The 16,704-nt window shown below is 47.4% G+C and overlaps 1 protein-coding gene across 3 annotated transcripts in view; it reads left to right on the top strand.

Moving 5' to 3' along the window:
• Positions 1 to 7,424: 7,424 nt before the first annotated feature.
• Positions 7,425 to 16,704, top strand: part of LOXL2 (lysyl oxidase like 2) — an 87,956-nt gene continuing 78,676 nt past the window's right edge. For 2 of the 3 annotated variants that reach the window (XM_047717360.1, XM_047717359.1), the window contains exon 1: positions 7,425 to 7,593. The gene's annotated coding sequence lies outside the window, so the exon portion shown is untranslated. The remainder of the gene's footprint in view (positions 7,594 to 16,704) is intronic. The other variant, XM_047717361.1, reaches the window with a different exon arrangement.

The following is a 16,704-nucleotide window of genomic DNA, read 5'->3' as shown; positions in this document are numbered from 1 at the left end:
CTTGGTGAAAACTCCCAACCACAGACTGGGAGAGAATCTTTGCAAAACACATGAAGGACTATATAAAATATACAAAGAATTCAAAACTCAACAATAAGGAAATGAATAACCCCATCAAAACATGGAGAAAGTATCTGAAAAGACAGCTCACCAAAAAAAAAAAAAAGTGAGCAGATGCAAATAAGCCTAAGAAAAGATCCTCCACATCACATGTCATCAGGCAAATGCAAATTAAAACAACAGTGAGACACCACTACTGACCTACTGGAGCAGACAAGGTCAAGTGCTGGTGAGGATGCAAGCCACGGGGACTCATTCATCACTGGCGGAAATGCACTGTGGAACAGCCACTTCGAAAGACAGTTTGACAGTTTCTTAGAAAACAAAGCATACTCTCCCCCCACCAACAATTTCTCTGCTTATATGGCCTTTTTTCCCTATAGTTTTTATTATGGTAAAATACACATAAAATTTTCCATCTTAATTAACCATTTTTAAGTGTACATCGGTGGTATTAAATACATTCATAATGTTGTGCAACCATAAGCACCAACCATCTCCAGAACTCTCTATACCATCTCGTAACTCCGTCTCCTTCATCATGTGAAACTGAAACTCTGTTTCCACTGAACAACACCTTCCCACTCCCCTTCTCCCCAGTTCCTGGCAACCAGCCTTCTACATTCTGTCTCTAGGATTCTGACTACTCTAAAAGCACCTCATATAAGTGGAATCACGCAGTATTTGTCCTTTTGTGTCTGGCTTATTTCAGTTAGCGTCATGTCCTCAGGGTTCACCTACATTTTAGCACGTGTCAGAATTTCCTTCTTTTTTAGGGCTGCATAATATTCCATTGTGGGGCTCTACCATTTAAACTAAACATAGTCTCACCATATGACCCAGCAGTTGTGCCCCTTGGCAGTTGACCAGATGAGCTGAAAAATTATGACCATACACAAATGTTTATAGCAGCTTTATGCATAACTGCCAAAATTGGAAGCAACCAAGGTGTTCTTCAGGAGGTGAATGGATTAGAAAAACTGTGGTACAGCCAGACAACAGAATAAGATTCAGCAATAAAAAGAAATGGGCTATCAAGCCATGAAAAGACATGGGAGAAACATAAACACAGATCACCACGTGAAAGAGGCCAATCTGAAAAGTTGACACGCTATAGGATTCCAACTATATGACATTCTGAAGAAGACAAAACTATGCGGGGAGAGTGTAAGGATCAGCGGTTGCTGGGGGTTGAGCAGGGGGGAGGAAGAGTGGGCAGAGCAGGGAGGATTTTTAGGGCAATGAAATTTTTCTGTATATTATAATGGTCAATACATGTCATTACACATTTATCAAAATCCACAGGATGTACAACACAAAGACCCTAATGTAAACTATGGACCTTAGTTAATAATAAGGTGTCATACGGTTCATCAATTGTAACAAATGTACCGCCCTAATCAAGATGTTGGTAAGAGGGGAAGTTCACTGTGTGAAGGCTGGATATGTGGGAGCTCTCTGTATTGGCTGCTCAATTCTTCTGTAAACCTCACACTATGCTCAAAAACACAGTAACTAGAAAAAAGAAGACAACTTACGTGACATTTACACCTCCGTGTGAATTGCTTTAAAACTGGCTGGTGGTGCCCATGCACCAGACACTTTATTCCAGGTACTTCACGTTCATGAACTCATTCCAACCGTACAAGGATTCTGCGCAGGAAAACGCAGAAGCATTTGACAAGTGAAGAAACCGAGGCCCAGAGAGGTTAAATGACATGCTCAGTTCACAGGACTCCCTAAGCAGGGGAGATAGGATTCAAACCCCTTCTCCAAACTGCTTGCATTTTAAAAGAGAACATCTGAATGGGGAGGAGCCCCAGAAGAGAGGACAAGTCTTCAAACAACACTCGTTCTGGAATAATTTCTCTAAAATAAAATTCAACCATTTTAGCTGTTCAGTTTCACGACTTTGGGAAGAAGGCATATACCCATGTAAACACCACCACAATTGAGAAGTAGATCATTTCTATCACCCCAAAAAGTTTGTCCTCTCTTGCTCCTTTCCAGGCAAATGCCATGCCCACCTCCATGCCTCAGGCCACCACCGATCTGCTTTCTATCACAGTAGTTAAGTGCTGGCTGTCCCAGAATTTTCTATGAATGGGATCATATGGTATCCTACTCTTTGGTGGCTGATTTGTTTAGGAAGGGGCTTGACAGGAAAAAAATTTTTTTTAATTTTAAAAGATTTTATTTATTTGACAGAGACATAGTGTTGAGAGGGCACGCAAGCAGGGCAAAGCAGGAAAGGGAGAAGAAGGCTTCCCGCCGAGCAGGGAGTCCGATGCGGGGCTCAATCCCAGGATCTTGGGATCACAATCTGAGCCAAAGGCAGATGCCCAAAGACTGAGCCTCCCAGGTACCCCTCAACGGGAAAAATTTGAGACTCAACCATACTGTTGCATGTATCAGGACTTTATTCATAAGAGACTAATTTCTAACGACAGAATTTCAGACACAGCAACCCCCAGAAGAGGAATGCATGCTGTTATGTAAACTAGAGCTACCCAGGTCAGTCTGCAAGGGAGGGGGAGGACTGGGCCACATCAGGCCAAACGGGACGCCAAATGGGCTACAAGCACCAGACTTTATCCAAGGAACCAAGCAGCTGCCCACTCAAATTCTGGACAGAAATGGCCAAGTAGTCGTGGAAAAATGGAATTTCCCTTTTCTAGACTTAATTTTCCTCTTTGAAGAATGTTAAGGATTGCCTTGCTCTGCTTTCGTCATTGGAGAAGGCTCCGAAAAGCTTTGGGGTCCCAAATAAATTGTTTTGCACCTTCAAACATGTTGTTATAATGATTAATAATAAAGAAAAGGAAAAGGGGAGAGAGGGAGGAAGCTTGGCCCTAGGTGTGCGACAAAGAATGATTACACATCCTAGAAAATAGGTTATACGGGTGAAATTATACTTTTGCCATATGAAGACACGCGTTCTCTGGAGAAAGGGCGGGGGCAGCCTAAGGGCTCTTGACTTTCACACACGTGCAGTTTACAGTTGTGCCGAGGAGATTTGTGGTTTTCAGCTCGCGGCTCTACAGCTAAGCTGCTCACGCACTGCAGTCGGGTGCAGAGCTCTGCGGGTTTCAAGACAGCGCAGCTATAACGGAGATAGACGTTAGGTCCTCTCCAAATCCTCCGTTTGCAACTCGGCCTGAAGAGTGCAGGCGCTCAACGCCGTGCGAGACATGGACACTAGGGGGCGCTGCCGGCCAGGAGGAAGAGAATTTCCCCAAGCTCGTCCTATGAAGCACCCACACCCGTTAAAGGTAATGGTGATAACACTACAGATCGCTGAATCTGAGGAAGCCAGCCAGTTGGGTCTGATATCTGGCCAACATGGGACCCTGGAATAGATGAACTATCTGACCAGCCTGACTTCTTTACTGCAATCCCTGTGCGAGCACAAGAGCAGACCACCACCCTGGCCGTGACCGTGCATTTCCAAATCACTTTCCCAAAGGAACCAATGTTTGTTTGGTTGCTAGGTTCCCCTTTTAACTTAACAAGCAGGCGAGCTGGAGCCTCTTCTTGGATGGCATAGATTGAAACTACTAGTTTTTTTCATTCTTCTTACTGCAATCATGAATAATGCGGACTACAATGATGTGTTAGACATATAGGCTTTCAAATGTTTCATTCAATCTATTCACTTCAGCAAACACGGATGCTGGTGACATGTGAAGGCTCCACAGCTGGCTCCCCAGGTGGCTACAGAGGTGAAGTCTGCTCTAGACCCATGGTTTCTGCACAATGGAGCCTGTGATAGTCCTATAAGAAAGAGAAATTGGATACATAACCACCACGAGGCAGGCGTGGTGGAACCCAAAGGAAGGTGAGTCTTTCCAGCCCAAAATGCCACCTCGCCAGACAAGGTCTTCCCGGCCACGCTGGTGAAATAACACCCTATACCTCCCTCCGCTTTGGTCTTCTCCGTAGTACTTGTCACCGGCTTCTCCCCCATTGCGTCGTTCCTCCTTGTCCGTTTGGGTCTTGTCTGTCTCCCCACACGGGTATGTCCGCCCCTAAAGGCAAAGATTGGTAAGGAGATCAGCTGGGCCTCCACTGAGAGCCCAGTTGTCCTTCCTGGGGCATACCCAGACTTAGGAAGGTATTTGACCACCGAGCTCAAGAGCCAAGGAAAAAGAGAGAGAACAGTCCATACCCTTGGACTCAGCCATCACATCGCAGGAGTGTGTCCTGGGGATGCCATCGCCGTGGCTCCTGCAAGGTGGCAGGCAGCTGCCGGCTTCCTTCCCTCTCACTGCTGGGGGTCTGCAGGTCCAGCTCCCACAGAGTCCACGACAGCACCCTGCCCTCCTCCCTGCAGCCCTCCTCCCCGCAGCCCTGCAGGATCAGAGGCCAAATAGCAACTTGGGCGCCATCCCACGTGGCAAGGACTGTTCTACGCCCCCTCGGGTATGGCCCCTTTCACTCCTCTAGAAGTGGTTTGAGTGAGATGCTTTTTACAGACAAGGCCAGCCAGGCAAAGAGTTCAGGCAGGAAGTGATGGAGTCGGGATGCGATCCCAGGTATTCTGACTGCAGATGTGGACTCTGAATCCATTGCGTGGCTCTGCCTCTGCCTGGGAGATGGTGGGGGGTCGGGGGTCACAAGTGGACTATATGAATGACATATGGACATAAACCATTTTCTTTCATCTAGAACACAGGTCTACTGCCTTCTTGAAAGTGCATTCATGCTCTCTGCATCCACTCCATGCAAGCTTCAAATACTCGTTTTCTCCTGGAAGTCGGGGCATGGCGAGCACAGGCGGGCTTGTAGAGACCTTGCATGTGAGGCCGCTGAATATTTGTAGAAGGAGCTAAGTATGCTTCAATGATCACAGCTTGACCACTTATCAATACTTTGAGTCTGCAGAAATTACATAGTCTCTCCGAGCCTCCACTTTCTCATCTGTAGCAATTAGCAAGAACCACATAGTAGCTGCCCAATAAATATTCCTTTCCCAAGGATGACTGTCCTGGTATAATTTAACCTAGTAAAAAGTTATAAATAACTTGGTGTCTAACAATGGAGAAATGATACCACCGAACATGGTAGTTTTAGATGCTGGCAGAGCCTGAAACCATTAAAAAGTATATTGAGAAGTGCGCGCACACACACACACACACACACACACACACACACAAACACAGTAAAAAAAAAAAATGCTGAGTACAGAAACTTCATCCAGGTTTGATTTTTACAGTATCCTGAAGGAAATACTCCCCAGTGTTAGGTGTTTATCAATGGGTAATAGCACGTGAGGGTGACAAGTTTCTTTTTTATACTTTTTCATATTTTCTTTTTTTTCTACCCTTTTCATATTTTCTAATGGTCCACAAGGAGTTTGCCTTTTTTCACAACCAGACAACACATTGTTTACAAAGCTAGCTTCCTTTCATTTTATACCATATGGGTTAATGCTTTAGCACGAAGAGTAGGATCAGAAGTGGAGGGACAGAGAAGAAGCTGAGGGGAGAGGAGAGACCTCCGTTTCACTGGCATTTACTGAACATCCGCTATGTGCAGGCACTGTATAGGGTGTCAACTCTGCAGGCTGAGTGAGATCTCAAAGAACTAGTCATTGCTGAGCAGACAAGGCCAGGGAATGGCACATGCAAAGGTCCTGGGGCGTGAAACAGCAGGCATGCTGAACAGCAAGTAGGGCCCCTGGGGGAGAGGAAAGAATGTGGCTGAGAGATGGGCAGGCCGGAAATGCCTTTGAGGGCTCCTCAGCAGCTGTAAAGGGGATCAGAGTGCATCCCTGAGCTCCTGTGGGTGGATGTCTTTTTGTTTTTGTCAATTAAAAATTTTATTGAGATAATTGTAGATTCACATGCAGTTGTAAGAAATAATACAGAGAGATGCCTGGTACACTTTGCCAGTTTTCCCCAATAGTGACTTTTTGTAAAACCATAGGGCAATATCCCAACCAGGATATTGACCTTGATACAGTCCACTGATCTTATTCAGATTCTCCCGGTTTTGCTTATACCTGCTTATTACGTTCTATGCAATTTTTATTCCCAGTGTAGGTTCTTGTATCCACCACCACAGTCCAGATACTGAACAATTCCGGCCCAGCAGGACTCCAGCTGCTGTTTGATAGCCACACCCATCTCCCTCCTGCCCCCCTCCCTCCATGCCTACCAGACCAGAGGACTGATTCAAGGGGAGGGTAAGGAGGAGGAGCGGGAGGAGCCCCCTTTTCTGCCTGGCAGAGCTCACAGGGGTTGGGATGGGCTGTGAGTTAGGGACCAAGTTTGGTGTAGCATGCTAAGCCAGCTGTGGCCACAGGAAACATCTAGAGGGCCAAGGGAGGATGTGCCGGAGGCCAATGGGTTTACGAATCCACAGTGAAGAGAGAGGTCTGAGCTGAAGGTGAGTCTGGGAGTCGCCACCTGTCGCTGCTGGTGCTATGGATTTGCTAGGGAGGGAGTGGTTGGGTGGAGGGGACTAAGGAAGGAGCGGGAGGAGGGTCGCCCCCTTTCATGTAGCAGACATCTGTTGACAGTCCGCTTCTGGATACTGCCCACCCAGAGGCCCTCAGACTGGGGCCTTGTTTTCCAGCTGGCTGCCTCCTGCCTTGCTCTTGCGTAAGGAACCCTGGGAATCGGCACAGAATCCTCCAACTCAGAAGGCGCCCTTTACTTTGCCCCCTGTGTGAGCTTCTGAGCTGGTAATGAGGTGTCCCTCTTCCCAAACGCACCCGTTAGCTGCATCTTGTTCTGTTCCCTGAGCACAAGGAGTGTGAATCCTGGCCCTGCCAAGCAGGGAAGGACCATAGAGGTCACTGAATTCAAAGCCTTGAATTACAAAGGAGAAAACCAATCCTTGGAGAGGGAGGCTTGTCAAAGGCCGTAGACCTGACCCGCTGGAAGAAAAGGGGGCTATTTGTTTTCAAGTTCAGAATCTGCTTTCCTCATAGAGGAGAAAGCCAGGCGAGATGGATGAAAGTTTCTGATCTCCTTCACTGATGAGTTTTTACTGAGCATCTATTATGCGCGGGGCAGCGTCGAGTTCTCTGGAGACCAAGACCTGTCAGGCGTGGACCCTAATGCTGGTGCATAAGGGTATCGAAGAGTTAAATTCCAGGAGCTATTGAGAGTAGCGGTGGGTAGAGGAATCTCCCCAGAGGAAAGGTCCCCTCCCTAGCATCTCGGGCTCCGGAAACCTGGGCGCGAGGAGCCTGGGAAGGGCTGCCCCTCCGGCGCGCAGCCTCCCCCCCGCCGCCCGCTCCGCTCTCGAATTACAACAAAAGGGGCTGGAGGCCGGGCCTGCGGTGGCGGCCGCCTCCCGGGAAAGGGGTGGGCCCGGGCCCGGGGAGGGGTTTGCCTTCCGACTCGCGTTAAAAGTACCGGGAAAAGCGTAAAGGAGCGACTCCAGTCCGCGGCGTCCGCAACTTGCAGCCCGCTTTCTCCAGCGGCCTGAGAAGTCGGCTCGCCCCCTCTGCTCGGGAAAGGGGGTCGGCGGCGACCGGCACGGAGAGGGGCTACCGTGGGAAGTGTCGGCCCCGGCTGCCAAGTAAGAGCGCTCGTCGCCCCTGCCCTCCCCAACGCGGTAGGCAAGGAAGCGGGAGCATCCGGGTGGAATCTCCGGGCTCCACTCCCTGCGGAGCTGCCCCTTGGCGGTGGTCCGGATCCCCCGGAGCCTGCGCGGCGGGCCCTCCGAGCGAAGGCTCTTGCTCGGAGAGATGCTAGGACCCGCAGGCTAACGGGGTGCCCTTTCGGACTCGGGCGGACCCGCCCAGCCCCACCTCTCCTGAGCCGGACTGGGCGATGCAGCGGGCGCGCCCGGGAGAGCAGGGCGCTCGGTTCCTTGCTTGCTGCGGGACGCCCGCAACCTGGCAGGACGAGCTAGTCGAGGCTCTTGCGCTCTAGGTACCCAGGAGTGTGCGGCGTGGGGACAGGGATACTCGGAGTTAATGACTTTTGAGGAGGTGGAGCGCGCGCGCGGGGAGCAGGGGGCGCCCTGGGGTGTCCCCGGTGCAGCGGCTTTGGAGATACGGAGCGCACTGGGCTGGCTAGGGCAGAGTGGGTGGGGGCCATTGGGACTGCGCCTGGGTGCTCTGGTGCCCACTGCCTAGGAATTGGGCTTTCTCCCCAGCCTCCTAGAGAGGCTGGGCTGAGCGCCCGAGCGTCCTGAGTCCTGTGCGAGGACAGGCGCGATCTGCACGCAAGGGATGCCCTCCCAAGTCGCCTTGGCTCGGCCGGGGACCGGGGAACCTTTCCCGCCGTTATCACAGACAGGCCCTGGAGTAGGAAAGAACCGGCACAGGCTACCCGGCGAATCGTGCAAGCAGGGTCGTCCCAGGGGGTAGAGCAAATCTTAGTCTAGTACGTAGACTAGGCTAGTACGCAGACCTCCATATCCCGCGGTCTTCAGTGCCTGCAGATTTTACGCAGGCGCGTTGGCCACTGCGCTCTGCACACCCTCCCCCCAAGCCCAAATTTGGGAGCTTTCTAACGTAGCAGCCTGCTGGAGGTGTCGCCATAAATCAGCGCCAGAATAGAAATGATTGGAAGGAAGAAGCAAAGACCACCCAAAAAACAGCACGGGTGGGGTGAGAGGACGCGGCGGAACTGGCCGGGTGGGGACGGGGGGGCACTGAACTATTCAGTTTACTTGGAAACCTCAGGTCCAGGTGAGAAGAACGATGTGCATGAAATCAGAAACATGCTCCCAATTAACTTCGCCCCCTAAAATCTTTGAACTGCGGGGTTCTTAAAATCAGTCTAATTGCTAATTTTCGAAGAGGAGGAAAAGCACGAAGCTCAAGGCCCCTGAGTTGGTCAATGTGGGGCCTCCAACCCCCTTCCCTTAACCCAGCTCCTTCCTTATGCCACCGCGAGCTTGTCTGTCCAGGAATCCCCAAAGCCCATTTGTTACCCTTCCTGGAATTATTTAGTTATTTATGGTGTATTCTGTACTTAAAATGGTCAGGGATGGGGCTTAAGAGGAGGGCGAACCCTTCATTTCCCTGGTCACTGCCCAGATGAATGACGGACTCACTGGACCCTGCCTCACCTAAATCATTCATTTCCCTCTCCCTTTTGTCCTGTTCTCCTTCCTGGTCCCTAGTATCTGCCCTGGGGAAGGACCATCAAATCCATGGCAAAGTGCATGCCCTCATGGACCCCTGGGGCTTTGGGGGCCCCAAAAGCTGCAGTCTCAGTGGTGTGCATATGCACGAATCTGTTTGTCTCCCTGTGACTTTGTGTTAAAAAGTGACTTGGTCTAAAGACAGTATGAAACTTAGGTCTGAAGACAAAGTATGCACTTGACATTACAGGTTGGCTGACATTTTGATGCATGGCAGACAGGAAAATTCTGCAAAGAGGCTTCTGTCTGTCTCCTCTCCAGCTGGGTTCCTGGCCTTGCTTCTCCTGGCCTTTTGCCATGTCCTTGTTCTTTCTGACCTCTGGATGACCAGTGTGGAAGGGTCTTTCTTGGGAGGGAAACAGATTTTCTGTGCTCTGGGGATGACCATCAGTGAAGCTTTGTGATGTCCCCCCCACCAGGTTCTGCAATGTGTATTTTAAAATTAGATTCTGAAAACTTTCAAATATGCACACAAGTAGAGCGAAGGCCCCCATAGCTTCTCACCCAGCTTCTTGTTCTCAATATTTTGCCACAGTTGCTTCTAACTATTCCTTTGCTTTTTCTTTTCTCATTGAAGTATTTTAAAGCAAATGCCAGATTTCAGATTTGATCATCATTCCATTCCTATGTATTTATTTCAGCATGATCTTGAAAAATATTAAATAACCATGATGCTGTTATTACACCTAAGAAAATTAGCCATGATTCCTTACTCTCATCTCATACCCAACCCATATGCAGAAATTTCCCTGTTTTCCCCCCAAAGGTCTTTGTAAAGTTGATCTGAGTTCTGTTGGTTTTTATAGTCTATGTTCATGTCATATTTTATTCCTTCCAAACAGTGCTTCTATCCACTATGTCATTTGATTATTATGATGCCCCACTAAAAAAGTGAGATGTGTCCTGAATTCATTTTAAGTCTGAGTAAACCGGCACAGAGATAAGCTGTCCAGATGGCACAGCCCGTGACTGGCGGAACCAGGACCTGACCCAGCCGCCTCCTTCCTGGGCCACGGTGGCTCTGTTTCTCAGTGCTGCTCCTGGACTATCAGCTGTCCTCCCAAGCGTTCATCTTGGCTCTGTCTTCATCCCGAGCTTATCACTTCTATACACCTGCTATCAGAAATCCCTGTCTAAATATTTAGTAATTGGCCATTTGGCGCTTGAGGTAAGTCAGCTACAAAGTCAGGAAGCCTGGGTTTATTTCTCAGCTTATTATGAAATTGTAGGAAAGCAGTGTCCCTCTTGAGGGCTCGGGGTGGCCCTCTCTGAACTAGGAAGGAGCATTTCCCCCCATTCTCAGGCTCCTGGGTCTGGGAGTGGGATGAGTGAAACCAGTGGGACAAGACCAAGGCTCCGAAAGAAATCTCACTGAGAACAGTTGCCCCATCGGCTGAGCGTTCTGGCAGCTGGTATCTTTCGTGGGAGATTCCTAAATCCGATGACAGAGAAGAGGCTTCCCTCTGAAGTCCTTCATTCACGAACAACTTTGTTTATTGTGCTGCTGTCCGATGAGGATGCAGAACACCAGAATTTTGTACTTGTAGCCCTTTCATTACTTGTGTTTATTTGCTTTGAAGTGGGGTGATACATCATTTTTACATCTTATTAGTGAGACTCATGAATTGGAAATCCTCTTCCTTGGCTGGCTGTGTGGGAAAATGGAATCTCTTATGTCTTCGCTCCTGGATTTTCTGCTGCTGTGTTCATTGCCCTGAAATAGACATTGGGTGAGCAGACCTTCCATAGGACAGCCAATCAGGGACAGAGAAACTGGCGGCTTCATAGCCAATATTCAACTGTAGGGACTCCTCAGGGCACAGCATTAACCTGGAATCACACTGTCTTCTGGCGACCATCAGTTCTCTTCCCCCATAGCTGATAGACGGGCTCCGTGGGTGTAGGATTTCTCGGTGATCTTATATCAGCGGTGGCAAGTGGCTAACTTCCTTTTACAGTTGCGGGACCATTGGGAGGTGTAGTTGTTGGCTCCCAGGGCTGCCTGGATTCCGAACAGCTTGTGATGACTATTGTTCATTTCCCTCTGGGGAGGGGTCTTCTCGGTCAGTCTTCGTGACCGCGTCACACAGACATCCACCTGCGTTGCGGACCCTGGCTGGGCGCAGCCTGCCCTGCTCCAGGCCCACAAAAGCAGCGGAACTAGCCACTGCGGGCCAGAGAAGGAAGGGCCAAGCGGATTCCACAGACGCACAACCGCATCGATGCACTGATTAGTTTCTGTCCTATAGCTGCGTCCAGGTCTGAAGTGAGCCTTCAGACCTTCTTCTGTTAGTCATTCCAGCTGTGCTCCTGCGGTCAGGCACGGCATGTGTTTGGTGGGGAGCACAAACTGGCCAGGTGTGCTAGCTGGTCTTCCCCTTGCCGCTTGTGTCTGAGAAGCCACCAGGACCATCCTTTCGAGGGACATAAAGCACGAGGGTGACCGTTTTGATAAGATTTCCGTCCAGAGTTTGGAAAAGTCCTTCACACTTCTCTTGGCAAAAACAGCATACCCAGGCAAGTTTCGTGTGGCAAGCCTGGGTGTAGAGCAAGAACGAACTTAGCAGAGAATGAAGATGTAATTAGGGTCACAGTTAATTTCTTCTTGCCCAGGGCTTTTGGTCCCTTTATTTGGAATATCTTGAACTTTGTACTGTAGTATCATGGGCGAATGATGACACATTTTTTTAGTTTTTTAATTGTCAGACTCTGTTACACAAGCAGACACAGCTGGCCCCATGGAGGTTTTGTGCAAACTACCATATGTCCTCCTCGATGTGTCCCCAACACAGGCTTTAACTATCTTATGGGAAAATAATGCTGCTTGCCTATAAAGAACACGATTTATGAGAACAGAACTTTTAATATCGATGACTTTTGAACAACGTACTTTGCTCAGTTTTTTTTTACACTGTCCTTGAACTTGGATCCATGAACTCCCCCACCCCCAGCCTTTGTCCTGGGGTATCCTGCCACGGTGGGATAGATATCTTCCCAGAGTGCCAGCATGACCCAAAGATGTAGTAAAATCTTTGCCTAAATATCTTTCTAAATCAAATACAAATATAAAATGGAGTACATTTTTAAAGTCAACTCTCCCTTCCCTGAGAATAGCATATATAGGTAGAATGGCACCCATCCTAAGCATACACATGCGTAAACTTTTGTTTTTGTCTTTATTGTGGTAAAACAGACATAACTAAAAACTCACCATTTTAACCATTTTTAAGTGGACAATTCAGTGGTAGTAAGCACATTCAACTTTTTCATCTTCGCAAACTGAAACTCTGTCCCTATTAAACACTCACTCCCTATTCCCACACCTCCCAGCCTCTGAAAACCATCATTCTACTTTCTGTCTTTCTAAATTTGGCATATAGGTACCTCGTATAAGTGGAATCATATGGTACTTTGTCTTCTGGTGATGAGCGTATTTCACTTAACATGTGTATCCTCAAGATTCATCCTCGTTGTAACACGTGTCAGAATTTCCTTCCTTTATAAGAGAATAGTATTCCATTGTGTGGACAGACCACATTTTCTTTCTCCGTTCATCCATCAATGGACACTTGAGTTGCTTCCACTTTTTGATTATTGGGAATAAGGCTGCTCTGAACCTGGGTGTGCAAATACCTGTTCTGGATGAATTTTTACAAAATGAACATGCTCTTGTAACTACCTCCTAGATCAAGAGTAGAAGGTTACCCAGAGTGCAGGGATTCACAGGGAGGCAGGAGATGTCGGTGACATGTCAATAACAAGTCAGTTCTGTGTCCCTGGTGCTGGCTTCATCCACACCCCGGGGGGCTGGGGACCGGATGCTCATTTACTCTACCATGAGGCAGTTTGGAAGAGATGTTTGAAAAATGCCGTTTATAATGTGAAAGGCCCCAAGATTAGTTGTGAGATTTAAGCAACTTCTTTCCTTAGGGGAAGATAATACCGCATACTTGGGGTTTGCAGCTACAGCTGTGTGAACACATGACCACGAAGGATAGCCTGCCAGGCTCTCCCTGGGAGAAGGGGGCTCACCCACCTGGAGAATGGCCCTTTTATTGGCTGTGGCTGGAGCCTGCGTTTTAAGCCACGAGGGAAAATTGTGCGGCCAGCCGTGTTCTGCCTTCCTTTCTTCCTTTCCTTCCTCCTTCCCTCCCCACCCGGCGCTCTGTCTCTTCCTAACTAAAGTGATTTATTAGTGGCCTTCTATGTACCAGACACTCTGCCAGTCACCGTAGGAGACACCAAGATGAATAAGGCATGATATTTGACATGTGTATTTAAAATGAAATCGCTGGTCAGGAAGAATATTCTGATGGCCCGCAGCCAACACCTTGGTGCCCACCAAGTGCCAACGGCAGCCTTAGAGCACAGCCAAAGAATTTGTGGAGTTTGGGCTTGGTGCAATACATGAAAAGAGGCAGACTATCCATCCAGTTACCTAGAATTGCTCTGGCATGTTTATAACAAACGGTAAGAATAATTTTTAAAAAGACTTTTAAGCTGGGGGTACCCGGTGGGCTCAGTTAATAGAGCATTGACTCTTGATAGCGGGGTCATGAGTTCGAGCCCCATGTTGGGTATAGAGATTACGTTTTTAAAAATTAAATAAAATACTTTTAAGCTGTGTTGAAGTCAGGTGATCTGTTCGAGAGCATTCTGCTAAAAATGATGTTTAGAGACCATCTTAATGATGAAGAAAAAAAAAACCCTAAAATTTGCACGTTGGTCTCTAATCCTTTTCAGAAAATCAGGTACTCTTGGTTTTCTTAAATTGATACTCTCCAGGTGTTTTTCCTTCCCCACAAAGCCATGGCCATCTCTCTACCCCACACCCAACCCCCTGTGCCATCCGTTACACCGTCATAACATTACCCAGCGTCAGGAGAGGGGCTGGTCTCCTCATTGGCCTCCTTTCCCTTGGTCTTAACCCGTGCAAAACTACCTTTTATGCAATAGCCCCAGGAACCTTTCCAGAGCAGGGGGTGGTAAACTTTTTCTCTAGGGACGGATAGCAAATATTTTAGACTTTACAGTCCTTATGTGCTATGTTGCTGTTGGTCAACCCTACTGTTTGAGTGGGAAAGCAGCCACAGATAACAAGTAAAGAAATCATTATGGCTGTGTGCCAATAACATTTTATTTCCAAAAGCTGTATTTATGGATTTGGCCCATGGGCTACAATTTGCTCACTCCTGCTCTAGGTCACAAATCTGCCCCCATCATCCTCCCGCTTACCGCTCATTGGCTCCTCATCCCCGAAAAGAAAACTCAGCATTCCTTAGCGGGACATTCAAGTTTACTCTCTTCTGGCCCACAGCCTCCTTCTCCTCCCTCACCTCTTCCACTTCTCACCACACCCAGCGCTTCTACTTTTCATCTGGCAATTGGAACCACACGCGGCTCCCAAAATACCTTGCATTATTTCAGACCTGCCCTAGAATGATCTCTCCAGCCCAAGTCCTGTCAAAGAAACTTTCCTCCAAAACCTGCTCAGTGTCAGCTATCTGCGGCTTTCCCTGCTCCTCATCCCCATGTGTGATCGCCGCCTCCCTGTTTCATTTCTGTACCTCTTTCTGCACTATTATTGCTTCTCTAAGTATAGTGTGAACTCCTTGAGAGCAAAACCCACGGCAGATAACATCTTTGAATTCCCAGCACCTAACAGTGTTTGTCATGTAACAGATGCTTCATAAATATATACTACTAACATGCAGTGCCATTTAAGTTGATTTTTTTAATGGCGTAATTGAGTTGTAATTCACATACCATACCCTTCACCCATTTGAAGTGTTCAAGTCAGCAGACATTAGTGTTTTTCACAGATATGCGTACCCATCACCATGGTCAATTTTAGAGCATCTCATTGCTAGAAAGAAGACCTGTGCCCTTCACCTATCACCTGCTTCTCTTCCCACTCCCCTTCTCTACTCCCCTCCCCCACTCCTGCTAGTCTACTTCCTGCCTGTATGTGCCAATTCTGGATATTTCATGTAAATGGAATCATATATATGGCTTCTTTTACTTCACCTAATGTTTTCAAGCCTTGTTTATGTTGTGGCACGTGTGCATACTTCATACCTTTATACCGGCCCTTGTATGGATAGACCCCATCCTGTTTCTCTGTTCACTGTTGATGGACATTTGGGTTGTTTTCACCTTTTGGCTCTTCTGAATAGTGCTGCTATGAACATTTGCATGCAGATTTTTGTTTGCACATCTGTTTCCAGTTCTCTTGGCTGTATAAATAGGAGCAGAATTGCTGGGTCATGTGGCAATTCTATGTTTATCTTTTTGAGGAATTGCCAAACTGTTTTCCGTAACAGCTGCACCATTTTACGTTCCCACCAGCAACATATGGAAGTTCCCGTTTCTCCACATTTTCACCAACACCTACCTTTTCCCCACTTAAAAAAAATCCTAGCCATCCTAATGTGTGCCAAGTGGTATTTGGTTAAAGTTTTGATTTGTGTTTTTCCTGGTGACTAATGATGCTGAACATCTTTTCAGGTGTCATTGAACATTTGCGTATCTTCTTTAGGGAAATGTCTGTTCAAGTCCTGTGCCCATTTTTAAATTGGGCTGCTTATCTTATTCTTGCTGAATTACAGGAATTTTTACATGTTCTGAATACTAGAGCCCTTTCAAATACATGATTTACAAATGTTTTCTCCCAACTGTGCGTTGTCTTTTCACCTTCTTGATAGTGTCTCTGTGTTTCTCAGTTCACATCACATTTACTCAGCATCTATTCTAAAATGGACCCAGGAGATCGAGATTATGTGCCCTCTAGGGGGTTCACAATCTTGAAAGGAAGACAGACAAGCAAACAGTACAACAAATGCTTAATCAATATGCCTTTCTCTAGCCCTACCACTACTGCCCTGGTTCATGAAACATCTTAATAGTGCCTTCTGATGCACAAAAGTTTTAAATTTTGATGAAGTACAATATATATATTTTTTAATTTGTTGCCTGTGCTTTTGAGGTCATATTTAAGAAACCATTGCCAAGTCCAAAGTCGTGAATATTTGCCCCTGTTTTCTTCTACTAGGTTTATAGTTCAGCTTATACATATAGGTGTTTGACCCATTTTAAATTAATTTGTGAATAGCGTGAAGGAAGAGTCCAACTTCTTTCTCTCTTTCTTTTTTTTTTTTTTTTAAGATTTTATTTTTTATTTAGTTGACAGAGAGAGGGAGAGAGAGAGTGTGTATGTGTGTGCACGAGCAGGGGGAGGTGCAGAGGGAGAAGCAGGCTCCCTGATGAGCAGGGAGCCTGATGCTGGACCCAATCCCAGGACTCTGGGATCATGACCTGAGCCTGAGGAAGATGCTTAATGACTGAGCCACCCAGGCACTCCCCAACTTCTTTCTCTCACATATGGCTATCCAGTTGTTCCAGCATATTTTTTTATAAAGACTATTCTTTCCACATTGAATGGTCTTTGTACCCTTTTCCAAATGGAGTAATCATAAATATATGAGTTTACTACTAGACTCTCAGTTCTATTCCATCGATCTATAGGTCTGTCCT

This window comes from Lutra lutra, chromosome 2, assembly GCF_902655055.1.
Source record: "Lutra lutra chromosome 2, mLutLut1.2, whole genome shotgun sequence".
Taxonomy (NCBI): Eukaryota; Metazoa; Chordata; class Mammalia; order Carnivora; family Mustelidae; genus Lutra; species Lutra lutra.
The sequence above is the reverse complement of the archived record's forward strand: the minus strand, read 5'-3'. Positions and strand labels throughout refer to the sequence as shown.